Source organism: Pelodiscus sinensis, chromosome 4 (assembly GCF_049634645.1).
Source record: "Pelodiscus sinensis isolate JC-2024 chromosome 4, ASM4963464v1, whole genome shotgun sequence".
NCBI classification, from domain to species: domain Eukaryota; kingdom Metazoa; phylum Chordata; order Testudines; family Trionychidae; genus Pelodiscus; species Pelodiscus sinensis.
Window position 1 is genome coordinate 4,067,465 of NC_134714.1, and position 14,496 is coordinate 4,081,960.

The 14,496-nt window shown below is 48.1% G+C and overlaps 1 protein-coding gene across 2 annotated transcripts in view; it reads right to left on the reverse strand.

Moving 5' to 3' along the window:
* The window catches only part of MDGA2 (MAM domain containing glycosylphosphatidylinositol anchor 2), a 631,704-nt gene that overhangs the window by 213,318 nt on the left and 403,890 nt on the right, over window positions 1-14,496 (reverse strand). The window lies entirely within an intron of this gene.

The following is a 14,496-nucleotide window of genomic DNA, read 5'->3' on the forward strand; positions in this document are numbered from 1 at the left end:
GGAGCCCCTTTGCCCCCCTTCCCACTAGGCACCCACACCCTGGAAGAGACTTGGCACGCTCCCCCACCTCCAGGCCAATCAGGGCCTGTGGGCGGGGGAGCGTGGGAAGCCTCCTCCGCTCTTCCCACCGCCCTGTGAGCAGCACGCGGCGCTTCAAAGCACCATGTGCTCCTGGCAGGGTGGGAGGAGGCTTCGGGTGCTCCCCCGCCCCCAGACCCTAATTGGCCTGGGGGCAAAGGAGCAGCAGGTCCTCCGCAGGCCAGAGTCACCCACTTGGTGGCCTTTTGCCCACCCCTGGGCTAAACAGAGTCCATCTGGCTGAGCTGCAACTGAAAGGTAATACAAAGCATTCCAGACCCCCCCAGTGTCGTCTCTGTATGTCTCTAGGTACGTCCACTCCCCCCTCTGTCCTGGAGAGCCTGAAGATCAGCTTGCTGAAGGCAAGAAAACAGAGATCAATCTAATATCTCTGACGTGAACAGCTGTGTCACCTCCATGCTGTCTGCGAGCCGTCCGGCACAGCCCTTAGCCGGCGTGCTCCATGGAAAAATACAAACACAAGTGGGGGGCTAATGGCCTCCTTGAGGTACGCCCACAAGGCTCTCTGCTTCCCTGCAATGGGCTGGATTCGCCCCTCGCTCACAAGCTGCAACCTCCACAGACTTCCCCCAGTGGGGGGTCCCACCGCCAGCAACTGCAGCCCGGGGAGTGGGTGGGTAAGAAGCCCATCTCCTGAGCAGCCTGCCTTTGTGGGTCTGTTGTGAAGTCACAGCTGCAGCGTCCTCCCGCCCAAGAAGCTGTGCAAACAGCCGGAGGGTCTATCCCTGGGCGGGGAGGGGCCTACGGAAGCGAAGTGACGCCGATATGCGCACACACAGCCGGGAACGGAATGGGAACTGGAAATTGCCTGCTGTGACAGAGCTGGCTGCAAGCCTCGAGAGGTGATGGAGATTTTCTGTAATGAATAATAAAGTCATTTTTTTCAGTTCAGTAGGACAAACACCAATGACCCTCCAGCCAACTAGGGGGAATTACTGTCTGGGTTTACAGAGGAGGAACCTAAGGCAGATAAATATAATGATGGTTTAAGGAGACAGTGTCTGACCTGGGATGAGAACTCAGGTATTGTAGAGCGGAACAGAGAACACTAACTGCTACCTCACGAGACAACACAATCGTCAACCAATGAGACGCGCTGTGACAATCGCTAACACAAATTCAGCCATTTGCCATAAAAAAGCCACTTTATTCCGACTTCAGACATTTGTTTCTTTTAAACAAAAACATAGAAACCATAAACCTATCCTGAAACGATAGCAATTTGAAGAGCAAAGTAGTTGGTACGATACTGATTTCTGGAAGATGTTCCAAAGTCAGCCATTCGGCTCTTGAAATACAGACTTCTCTTTCTCTTCCCCGCCCCCCTTCCCTTCTCCTATTTATTTTGAGTTTTCTTATCCCCTAGTCATAACTCTGGTCATCTGTAGAAGTGGGCGGTGCCCTCGAAAGCTCACAATACCATCTCCATGTTTTGTTAGTCTAGAAAGTGCTACCAGACCATTTGCCTGCTGTTTTTTTCTGTAACAGACTAACTTGACTCCCCCCTGAAGCTTGACACAGAAATGCTACTTGTGTAATCTTTCTCGACCCTAGAAATGCATATACACATGCATTTACATACACATACATGAACAAGAAAAATGATGAAAGGTCTAGAAAACATGATCTATGAGGGAAGACTGAAAGAATTGAGTTTGTTTACTTCGGAAAACAGAAGATGGAAAGGGGACATGATATTTATTTTCAAGTATCTGAAAGGATGTCACAAGGAGAGGGAAAAAATGTTCTTCTTGGTCTCTGAAGATTGGAGGAGAAGCAATGGGCTTAAACTGCAGCAAGGGAGGTTTAGGTTGGACATTAGGAAAAACTTTCTACCTGTCAGGGCTGTTAAACACTGGAATAAATTGCCCAGGGAGGTTATGGAATTATCGTCACTGGAGATATTTAAGAGCAGGTTAGACCGACACCTGTGAGGGATGATCTAGATGGTGCTTGGTCCTGCCATGAGGGCAGGGGACTGGTCTTGATGACCTCTCAAGGTCCCTTCCAGTTCTAGTGTTCTATGACTCTATGAACATACAGACACACACGGTGTCAAACTGAAAAGCCCCGCAAGGAAAACACAGTTTGGCCATTTTATAAACAAATATTCAGGCTAAACACAAAAACGGGAAGACAAACATTTAAATCTGAGATTTCTGCTGTCTTATTGGTGGCTTTTTGGCACAGTAGTAAGTATGCTACTTTTTTTTTCTTTTGTCCCTTCTTTCTGTGACTGCCCATACCGTGTTTCATGCATGGACAAGTCTAGGGCGAAATTAGGACACACCAGCCGTTTCCTGCCTGGCCTCATGTATTTAGATGCTTACCGCAAATGAAGTGTGACATTGTTACAAATGGCAAAGGCTGTGCACTGAAAATGTTCTTGTCAGAATACCGCTCTCCGGGTAATAGCCAGTTTGTTCATATACCGACAGCATAACAATATGAAATGGAAATGAATGTAGGAGGTACAAAGCAAGCCAGGAGGGCACCTGCTGTCAGCTGTTTATGAAGTGCTGAAAATGCTAACACAATCGCACTGTGGTTAGCTCAGTAATTCTGGGAATAAAACTGCCTCGCGCTTAACCAAAGTGAGCCAGAATGACTATTTTCACCATTTTCTACCATTACAACAGAGCTCACGCTTCCGTGATAATATTGAAGGAGGAAGGAGAAAATTTGTTCCTCTTGGTTACTGAGGACAGGACAAGGGGTAATGGGCTTAAAGTGCAGCAGGGGAGGTTTAGAATGGACATTAGGAAAAAATTCCTAACTGTCAGGGTGGTCAAATATTGGAATAAATTGCCAAGGGAGGTGGTGGAATCTCCCTCTCTGGAGATATTTAAGAACAGTTAGATAGACATCTGTCAGGGATGGTGTAGACGGAGCTTGGTCCTGCCTTGAGGGCGGGGGGCTGGACTCGATGACCTCTCGAGGTCCCTTTCAGTCCTATGATTCTATGATTCTATGATTTGGATGGCATTATTTAACTTTTCAATTATTCTCATCCTCTTCACACAAATCTAAACCAAACCAAACCAGAGCGCTATACAAAACCAGATAGCTGCCCACAAACAGAACAAGACTGACAAACACGCAGGCAACAGAGACACAGATGCAGTAACTTTGGCTGGTGAAACAACATAGCCATCTTAATTAGATGAATGCTTGTAGTGCTGGTTGGAAAACACAACAGGTTATTTGGAAACTCATGTATTTCATTTCTGAGGTATACAGATGGTTGCTAGGTTTTTAATTAAATATTTGTGAATCTGAAACTTGTCATGAATTTTAGTATGAGAAAATTCATGCCAGAGTACGTTAGTCATTATCCATCATGTGTTCGTCTGCTCACAAGTTGCAATCAACTGCATAGGAAATAGAAACTGTTGCATTTAACTCAGCTGACCAACCCCACACAATAAATAAACTGAAAATTGCCAGGTGAACATTTGTAGCCACCAGCTGCAATTTCTTAAAATGCCAAGCCCACAAATATAGGGCCGTAACACATATGTTCGTACTTTGCAAAAAGAAAGCTAAACCAATGATGGGAGGCCGAATTGAATCAGCTCTGTTTGGTAGCAAAAGCACCAAGCTTGTCTCAATTCTCAACCTTTCCCCCGCTGGTCTGCATGTCGTGAGTGACAGCAGTTTCTCTTTCCCAGCAAACGGAGAGCAACGTTTAAAAGACAATTTTACATCTCGCCCATTTCTTGTTTTGGCTCAAACCGGACGCACATCTATAAGCTCAGGAGAAAAGCAATCTCAGGCTTTGTACAATAAGCTGATCACCTCATGGGTCAGGACCATGCCTTTCCTGGCCCACGTGCTACACTGCCCCGTTGGTTATCAGCAAGTGAAGTACAGTTTGGTTTGTTGGCTTCGTTTTACTTGTGCTGAAACAAGTATTAGCAACAACCCGCGCCAGGTCACTGGATGGGACCAGTCACTGAGCTGACTTGCTATGGCAAATCTGACATTTCTAAAGCCCCTGGACTGGTAGGAGAAGGATTCTGTGAGGGAGCCCCCAGCCGTTGCTGTACCGCACATACCTCAGCCAAATCTCTCTCTGCTTTCCCAAAGGAGATTCAGGGCACAGAACTTGGTTTCTGAAAGACTATTCCTTAGCCATGAGTACAGGCACCTAGAGATCTTCTGAAGTGTAAGTGAGTGAAAGTTTCTATACCATTCCTCTCCTTCTGTCCCTTCTGCTCTCCACACACCACTGTAGGAATCAGGCGTCACCAGTGGTGTCCTGACAGGTCGCCTGCTCCATTCAGAACCATTCGGCTGTGTGCGGGCAGGCGTTCGCTCCCCCTGTTTACTGTGTTCATCATCAGGGCTGGACTTACCATGAGGCGAACTGAAGCGGCCACCTCAGGTGCCAGACTGTTGGGGGGTAGAGGCGCCACTTGAGCTCCCCGCCTCAGGAGCCAAAACGTTGTGGGCCAGCCCTGTTCTCGATGCACAATTAGTCAACGCAGCAGGCTCCGAGAGAGCTCCTGGAGACCACCAATCAGATCAGGCTCAAAGGCACCTGGCCAGGTTTATTGTGGGTGAGTCACGGTTATGGCCTCGTTATGACTTTTGTGGGCTCTAGGCACTTTTGCCTTCGTGGGCCCCTTCCTCCATTAAAAAAAAAACCCAGTAAACATTATTTTTGATCTCACTTTAAATACTTCAACATTTTATTTTTCTGTGTTAGGCAAAATGGAATAGATTTTCGTGGGACCTAACAGTTTCATTTTTTTCTGATGTGAGAAAAAAACTAAAACATTTTCTTCAACCTAAAAGTTCATTTTTTTCTTCTGATTTTAAAAGAAATTAAAACCTAAAAGCATCGTGGGCCCTAGGCACTGTGCCTACTGGATAAGTCGGCCCTGTGCACAGTGCTAGCTTCCCCAGCCCAAAGGGTCTAGAGTTAGGCTAGTATGCCCGTTACAAAGGACCAACTCAGTCAGCGCCAGGCGTGAGACACTGCCCTCTCGGCCAGACCAACAGAACTCTTCGGGGTTCACTTACATACACAGGTACAGACAAGTTATGCATCACTCCCGCCGTATCAGGTTGCTGCCTCCTGTTGCTTAGTTACCACCCCTTACCTCACCCAACGGGGGTTCAATTGCTAGCTATCCTCCTGTCAGTTTAGACCGGGTCCTGAACCTGCGTCCATGTGTCTGTTATTTGTGGGGAGGAGGTAGGTCGTGAGATGTTACTTAATGCGGCTCTGTTACGTCCCCTCTGGAATAAGGGAGCTCAGGGTAAGGGATTGGGGTGAAGGAGGGGGTGGGGTCTGTGAGGGCGTTTGGGTGGAGGAAGGGTTTGTGACCCGGGGCAGGGAACTGGGGGGCAGGAAGGGGGTGTGGGGTCTGTGAGGGAGTTTGGGTGGAGGAAGGGTTTGTGACCTGGGGCAGAGGACTGGGGGGCAGGAAGGGGGTGTAGGGTCTATGAGGGAATTTGGGTGGAGGAAGGGTTTGTGACCCGGGGCAGGGGACTGGAGGGCAGGAAGAGGGTGTGGGGTCTGTGAGGGAGTTTGGGTGGAGGAAGGGTTTGTGACCCGGGGCAGGGAAGTGGGGGGCAGGAAGAGGGTGTGGGGTCTGTGAGGGAGTTTGGATGGAGGAAGGGTTTGTGACCCAGGGCAGGGGACTGGGGTGCAGGAGGGGGTGCACGCTCCCGGAGGTCATATGGGTGCAGGAGAGGCAGTGGCAAATGAACAACAAGGAACACAAAGGTTGATCCAGTTTTGCTGAACCACATTTGGAGCTGCTGGACTCATCAGTCCTCAATCAAAGTGTAAGGCTTCCGGCAATAACTAAACGAAGTTATTAGGTCCCTGCTGCACACAAGAAGCTTCTGGCATCCAGCGAGCTTTCTGGCATTTAGACTGAAATGCTGACTTGACACTGGGGTGGTTCTGAGGGGATCTGCCGGCCGGACCGAGGTCGTACCTCACAGGGCTGTGACAATCCCTGTTTCAGCCGCCTGAGGTGAGCTCAGTCTATGAATTGACTGGCCGTGTTTTGAGGTGTGAAGAGAAAATGTGCTCCTGCCCATGAGCAAAATGTTTTATTTCCATCATTTTGAACTGTTCACGCTTCCCTACAATTAGCCCAATTAAAAACGAAAAGGCAAAACCGGAAGAGTTTTCAATTTAAGACACGATACTCAAACAGCAGCTTCAATGACCCAAGGTTTGATGAATATGTCCTCAGCAGTAACTTGCTGCAGAACCATGCCAGATGGAGACTGGCACGCAGACCAACTTGATCAACTCTGAACCGGGTAGCCATGCTCTTCACTCAGAGAAACGTGTCCAATTCCTGTAGCATACATGAGAGTTTAACACAGACAACAGATTTCATTCCTGTGTTGCGAAAGGGAAATGACAAGCTGAAACAAGACACCGCAAAACAAGCTATGCATTTAATTCCACTTCGTTGTTTCTAGACACAACTCCTTTCAAGGGGCTATCAAAAATCTGAGTTGAGTTCCAGAGTTATTGGTGTACATCACGGAATGAGGCAGAAATCTATGGCTGGAGAAATCCCTCCTCCAAAATCAAACCTCGTCGTGCCAAAGAGCTCTGACTACAATGCCTAGTTTCTGGCTTTAAGTGAAAGTGCCATATAAATGGAGCTACACGTGACATAAAAACCCATTTCCACAGCAGAGCACGGCTAATGGAAAGTTTTCTCTGGTACTTCTCTCTTTGTTAGTGCATCCAGTTCTATCTGTTCAATTAAGCTAGTAATAAGCACTCTTCCCTCAGCATCAAACAAAGGTGGTTTGTTTGTTTTTGCCACTGTCATTATAGATGCTTTATCTAAGTATTCCACAGACCTAAACACAGCCACCAAAGAACAGTCCAGGCTCATGGGGGAGGAGGGAAATTTTGCAACGAGAAACAGAACACCGAGTTATCTTGCAACATTCATTTGGCCATGTCGTCTGTATGGATACTACACTCTATATTACATGCACAGCCCAATGAATGTTGCAAGATAACACCGTGTTCTGTTAATCGTTGCAGAAATACGATACGTGAATCCTCGCACAGAGACATATGCACCCACACCGAAACACAAACTAATTTTGCTATTACCCAAACACGGGTTAAAGCTAATTCCATTCCTGATTGAAGGCTATGTGGGAGGAGCATTGATAATTAGCCTAATTAAATCCAGTAACAACCATGACGTGAATTCTGCAAATACAGAGATGATCCACTGCTCTAAAGAGGTTTGCTGATGTAAGTTGAATTGAATCTGTAGCAGATTTTAGATAAGCTCTTGTATTTACTCTTAACATTTATCTAGCAGCCATCACAATTGGGGCTAATATGTGCAAAAAAAATCCCTCACCCTTTTGGTAATAAACAAAAGACTAAAACTGGCAGATTCCATGCCTAGAAGGAAGCTCCGGGAGACCTCCTAGCCAACTCAGGCTGGAGAACTTCCCTGCATGCATTCCTGTTTAAAATGCAGCAAACCTTTTTGTTTTGAAGGTGGGGGGGGGGGGGGGTTAGGGTTGAATCCTGACTTGAATATTAAAGTACTGAAGACTCCACTACAGCCCGTGATGAATTATTCCAACGGTTGGCTATCTTCCAAGTGACGTGTCCGCTATATCGTATTTGGCCTTTCTTTGCTAGACTGAAGAGGCAAGTTGTAGCCGAGGGGTGGGGAACCATCAAGCCCTGCCCCCCATCTGCGACTCTCAGACTTGTCAGCACAGGAACCAGAAGCAGTCCGCCCCATCCATCCTGGGGACAGGGGGGTTCAGAACCAAGGGCCTTGCTCCCCAAATGAATCGGACTCATTCCCACAACCAGTAGCCCATCTCCCCCTGCAGCAAGTAAGACAGTGTGTAATGCGTTCAATATTTTTCATATTAAATGTGTATGTGTAACCGCCAGGAAACAGATTTGAACCTGGGACCTTTGAAATGGGGTATAGGCTGTGACGGACCGGGCCGTGTCTGGGCACAGCTGAGGGCATCCGCTCAGGGCGAATTGCTCAAATCCGGGGCTCCTTACAGCCCCCCCTGACTGGTGACCTCTCCAAATAGGCCACAAACCAGTCCCACAGAGCGCTTCAGCTGCCTGCCTGAAGCCTCCCGAGCAAAACCCCGCCGACACCCCAGCAATATCCGTGTCCCAGATGGCCCCTGGCCTCATACACAGGTGGGGGGTCCTAGCACCCAATCCCACCTACCCCGAACAAGTTCTGTCCGGTTCCAAGAAACCAGCCACAGATCCCTGGTCAATTTACCCTCTGGACCTTACCCACAAATCACGCTGGGCCAATCCTTTAGAATCTATATCTAAAGGTTTATTATTACAAGAAAGAAAAGCCTGAGAGTAAGGTTATTAAAGTACAGTACGTTACATGCACCGAATCTCCCAGTTCTCGATGCAGGCTCTAGCAGAGATGTTGCAGCTGCTGGTTTAAAAGTTCTTATTGCACATCCTACGATCAGGATGGGTTCACAGGTCTTCCGGGCTCTTCGATCCCTGCAGTGCTGCCTCTGGGATGAAGTGCTGAGCTGAGAACAAAATGGCATCGACCGCATGGCCTCTTTATACCCCCTCCCTGGCCTCTTCTGGTATGCAGCAGGTCACCTGGTCAGAGGCCAATCTCTATGTTCCCTGCTGGCTGCCCTCAGGTGACAAATCCCATTCTTTGGGTGTGTCCATAGCCTATTGAGAGCCATTGTTCCACAGGGCTTTGCTACTCAGCCTGTCCATAGCCATGCTTAACCACATTCAGAGAAATATTCAGCTTCCACACAGATTACAGATTCCTACCTACACACACAGACATTATACACTCACATAAATAGCGTACATAAGATTAACAAACAATAAGCTCCCATTCAATACCCCACATGGCTCCCTTTCATACCAATTTCTGGGGCCAACACCCCCACCTAGGGGTGCAGCAGCGATCTGGCTGCTTCCTTCCAATTCGGTAATGTGACATAGGCGCCTCTACCCTCTGAGCTAAAAGCCAGCTGGCTCCCACACCATGCTGTAGAGGTCTCTTGATCTTAACTGTTGCTGTGGTGTAGGTACCACTTGCATTGCTCAGTAACCACACTAGGACTGTGTTTAGACTGGCCAGTTTTTCCGAAAAAAAACAGCTGCTTTTCCGGAAAAACTTGCCAGTTGTCTACACTGGCCACTTGAATTTCCGCAAAAGCACTGACTTCCTACTGTCTGAGATCAGTGCTTCTTGTGGAAATCCTATGCTGCTCCTTTTCGGGCAAAAGTCCCTTTTGCACAAAACTTTTGTGCAAAAGGGCCAGTGTAGACAGCTCAGATTTGTTTTGCGCAAAATGGTGACTGGGGCTTTTTTGCACAAAAGCGCATCTAGATTGGCCACGGATGCTTTTCCGCAAAAAGTGCTTTTGTGGAAAAGCATCCATGCCAATCTAGATGCGCTTTTCCGAAAATGCTTTTAACGGAAAACTTTTCCATTAAAAGCATTTGCGGAAAATCATGCCAGTCTAGATGTAGCCTAGGTGTGTGGGTTACATATGTTTTTAGTTTGTTAATGAATATGTCATTTGGTATCAAGTAAAATACTTTAAAATGTCTAACTATGTTACACCAAAGCAATGACTTTGATCAGTCAACTTGGTAATCTCATGAGAAAAAAAAGCATAGTTCAACAGGATCTATTTCTTACAAATGCATATTTATTGACCTTAGTTATGTTACTCTCCTTTAATTATTTATTAAGCAAGTTGTGTATCTGCCATTCCATTTTTTTGCATGGGATTGATGTCTGATTGTCCTTCCTTAATTCCCCTGGTGTCTCCATTTACCCTTTGAAAATATTGGTGCAATATTAGTCATCTGGGAGAAGTTCAAAGATCTACTGAAAACCAACACAAATCACTCCAAGAGCTCCTCGGCCAACTCTCTTAAAGTTCTTGGATGAACATTATCCAGACCTGATACATGATGCACTTTTTACACACACACACACACACACACACACACACACACACACACACACACACACACACACACACTGAAACATATTCTAGTGCCTCTTTCTACCTAGCTATCTCATAGTCATTCCTCCCAAATATCCTAATACTTTATAGTAGCTTGTCAAGGATCACTGGAATCGCAATGGGATGGATTATAGTTAGCATTAAGATAACATGTCTATTGCTATTCGTGGACTCTATAGCATGGCTTGGTCTCTTATTTCCAATTGTCCTAAAACCTTATGTTGGACAAAATAAATACAATGTTTGGAAGAGTTCTGCATATTTTCCACTTGAAAATACCATTATTTAACATTGCTCTTCCATATCCCCTTGTAGCAAAATGAATTCAGATCATTGCTAAAGCATGAGATGCATACATACACGTATCCACCCACAGTGTAGTCCCACCACCTCAGAAGCACATAACCCTCTCCCCCCATCCAAACAGTCACTTTGTAGCACAAATCTAGGACACAGGATAGACTTAAGAAACACGATATATGGACAGAAACCCACAATCAGGATAGCTGTTGGTGATTAATCTAACAACCACTATCAACGATCCCAACCCCCGGTGTTACTTTACAGGTGCCTGCACAGAGACTTTGTAATTGGACAGTAACCCAACAGCCAGCCTGGCTTCTGAAGTATCACCCTCAAGGCAACACCTTATTTGGCTACGTACAGGTTGCTACAAGTCCCTGCTGGCTTCTCGTTTCACTATCCCCCGGGGTTTGGTTTCTGTGACCACATTAGAACACGCAGGCATTATAATCATGTTAGTTATCAAAGGGGGATGGCTGGGCGGTACAGTCTCAGCCCTCACCTCCCATAAGCACCCCAGTTTGGCCGAGTGCGGGTTCCTGGGGCCTCAGTTTTAAAAGCCCTGTGGCTACTCAGCCCTCCGGCCGAGTCACGAATCCCTTCCAGGGTACACGTCTAACAGGGGACCATCCTGGCGCCCTCTGTAGTGGGTCTCGGAGTCAGTTCAAAGCTGTTCCCTCAGTTTATTGCCTCACTCTGAATGCGTGTGGTGCCTCTAGGGCTTCCCCCAATGGAGACAAGTCATCGCCCTTACCTCAGGGCTCTAGCCTAGTTCCTCGGTCTCACAACCACTCTCCAATGGGAGCTGTCCCGGGTTCTGCCAGCCAGCCACCCTGACCTTCTCCCGTCCAAGGACTGTGCTGGGCTCCCTCTAGTCCCACAGCGCCTTATATAGTCCCTCCTGGCTCCTGATTGGCTGGTTCTTCCACAGCCACTTTAGTCTGCCAGGAGGACTTCTCGATGGCCTTTGGGCTTGGTCCACCCAGTAACCCAGGCAACAGGTGTATCCTACTGGCTTTTAGTCTCCAAACACCCTCTCCAACTTCACCCTGTGCCTGCAGAGCTGAACAGGATGTTTTCCAGCTCCATATCATCCGGGAATGGTATCCTTAGCTAGTGTAGAGAAGCTACGCAGGGTCCCCAGAAGCTGAGCGAGGATGGATGCGCCATTAATTTCAATAAGCTTAAACGTCAACAAATAATCTGGCAGCACTTTAAAGACTAACAAAACATGGAGGTGGTATCCTGAGCTTTTGTGGGCACAATCCACTTCTTCAGAAGACCGGCCGGACTATTTGTTGTTTTTTAAGTTTATCCTGTACAGACTAACTCGGCTACCCCCTCTGAATTAATTTCAATGTAATCGAAACTGTGGTCTTCTCCGGCTGTTCTGGAAAAATGACGGAATTTTGCCGTTTTGCAGCATGATTCTGGAGTGGCCACTCACGACCAAGAACCTGCCAGAGGATCCATTAAAATCTGCCTCACAGGGCTCCTTTCAATCCACTAACGACCAATCAGTGGGGAGAGAGAGAGAACCCAAAGCCACATTGGTTCGTCAACAGTTTCTGGAGAGGTTGGGATTCCCAATGGTTAAAGCCCTCGTGGTCTCAGACACAACAGCTGTTTGATCACCTGCCCTGACACAAAGCAGCGTAGGAGACTTAGCTCCATAACGCCTTTCATGTGCCTCAACAGCCACCACCTGCAGTGTCCTAAAGCCACATTTGTGCTCAGCTGACCAATAAGTACCAGGATTGGCATATTTCCTGAGGTGAACACCCCTCTCCTTTCCCCACAAGCAGTGGGGCCCCCATCTTCATGGTCTAGTGCAGCAGACAGAGGTGTAGGCCTCTCTCCTTTCTCATACTGAATTCATGCTGAATGACTTCTGCACATCCCAAGTCCTGAATACAACGTGGACCAAACTGTCTGGTCTCTCAACTGACACAGCGCCCATCCAGAGCTGGCTTCCGTGGCTCTGGGCACAAACACTCCGCCATCTGCCAGCCTCGGTCTTAGACACTCAGTAATATCTGAGAAACCTCCATCCAAAAGCTCCAGCAGAAACCTCCTTTCTGGGCAAAGAGCGAGAGCAGATTTGGCATTCTCACCTCCATCTTAAGGAGAGGGCCAGGAAAAGATTCCCAGGCCAGAAGAGAGCACTGTGATTATCTAGATTGACTTTCTATGAGACACAAGCCATAGGATACCCCTGAAATAATTCCTGTTCGAATTAGAGTAGAATTTTTAGAAAAGAAATAATTCCAATTCCATCTTAAAAACAGCCAGCGATAAAGAATCCATAACAATGCTGGGCAAGATGTTCCAATGGTCGAATCGGTCCAGTTTCCATCTGCAGTCACTGAAACTTGTCTGCTAAATCGAGGCGACTTCTATTATCAAACTCATGTTTCTCATGAAGGTATTTCCAGACTATGATCAACTCACGCCGTAACTTTCCCTTGGTTAAGTTCAAGAACATTAGTACCTGCCATTTTCACTGTGGTACTTCTAAGAGATTTGCAAGGGATGATGGGAATGAAACCCTCCCCTGTACTTCCAGAAAGCATTTAAACATCACCTAGAAGTCAGTGCCCCAGGAAGTTGGGCTGGCTAACGAGACACGGCATGCTCACGGTACAGGGCCACGAAAGTGTGCTGGTGGGCAAAATGTTAACTAAAACCCCCCTGACAAGCATGGTGCACAGTCTCATCGCTTTAATGGCTGCCAGTCCGCTTCTCTGTTGGTAGCACGGCTTCAGTGGAAGCTTTGAAACCCCTTCCTTTCAAGAACTGTCAGAACAATTAGGTTGTCAAGCATTTTCTACCAGGGCATCTCCAAACTTCCGCATACCAAGTAATTATTTGGCACTTATGAGACCAGATGCAGGCACATTTTCAATTTAAATGCAAATAGCGTGGCGCTGTTTACACCGTTTGCCTGTATTTTTATCAATGCTTTCAAACGGCTAAGACAGAAGGGCTTGTTATTCTGGAGGCGCCCTGGGCCAACAGGCTGTGTTCACCTGGGAGCACTTTAATTACCTTCTGCGTCTTTTGCAGTGGGAGGGCGGGTAAGGTTTCAGTGTCTCCGGAGAGCACGGCAGTGGAGTTCCTTCTGCAAATGGCTCAGTGTACGGACAGTTAAAGAGCTGGAATGGCGCTCCAAGGAGGTGCGGCGCGGCTTGGCTCTCCTCTAAGCCCCTCAGGCAGTCGATATTGCAGGGATGCAGCTGTCGCCAGAAGAGTGCTGAGTGATAGGGCACTCCTTATGGGCTTGATTTCCCTCACACACGAGAGAGACAGGCGTAACCTCCAGGCACCCGCAATGTGGGAGTGCAACTGCCCCAGGGCCTGGTGATTCAAAACCCTGGACCCTTTAGAAGGCTGTCAACAGAGCCGGTCATAGGGGTGGGCAACCTCATTTTGGCCTGACCTCCAGAAGCCTCCCTCCAGATTTCCCTGGTTACTCCCTGTGACATAGTGGGGGGTACCTTGTTGGTTCCCACTGGGACAAGATCCTGGTCCCATGACTGGTCATTCTCCTCCAGCCTGGCAATCAGCTGGGCCTTGGTTGCTTTCTACACAGGCAAGCCCCTCTCTCTGCACAGCCCCACCAGCTCTGCCTTCAAGAGTCGGGTGTAGGCCATCTGCCCACTGGTCCCCTCGGTGCAGACTCACCAGTCTAGTGCTGTGGCACCCCACAATTCTCAGGAACCGCTTCGCTCTGTCTCCAGCACGCCTGGCTCTAGGGCTCTTGCTTCTGTTACGCCTTGTCGCTCGCCGCTGGAAGCTCCATCCTCGGGGTGCAGTGGATCCCACTTCTGACACCAGAGTGACGGCGCGTTGGGGTTTTCCCATCTCCTGCACGCCCGTAATGGCCCGGACAGACTCCACCAGCCAGTAGAATAGAGGGAGTTTATTGCTTCTCCAGGATACAGCACAGCACAGATGTCATCTGGTTCCAGGGCAGGCCTAGGATGCCTCAGCCCCCCTTGAGATGGGGGAGACTGGGCCCCTAAATTCCAGCCCCTTTCCCTAGGCTGTCTCCTCCATTATCCC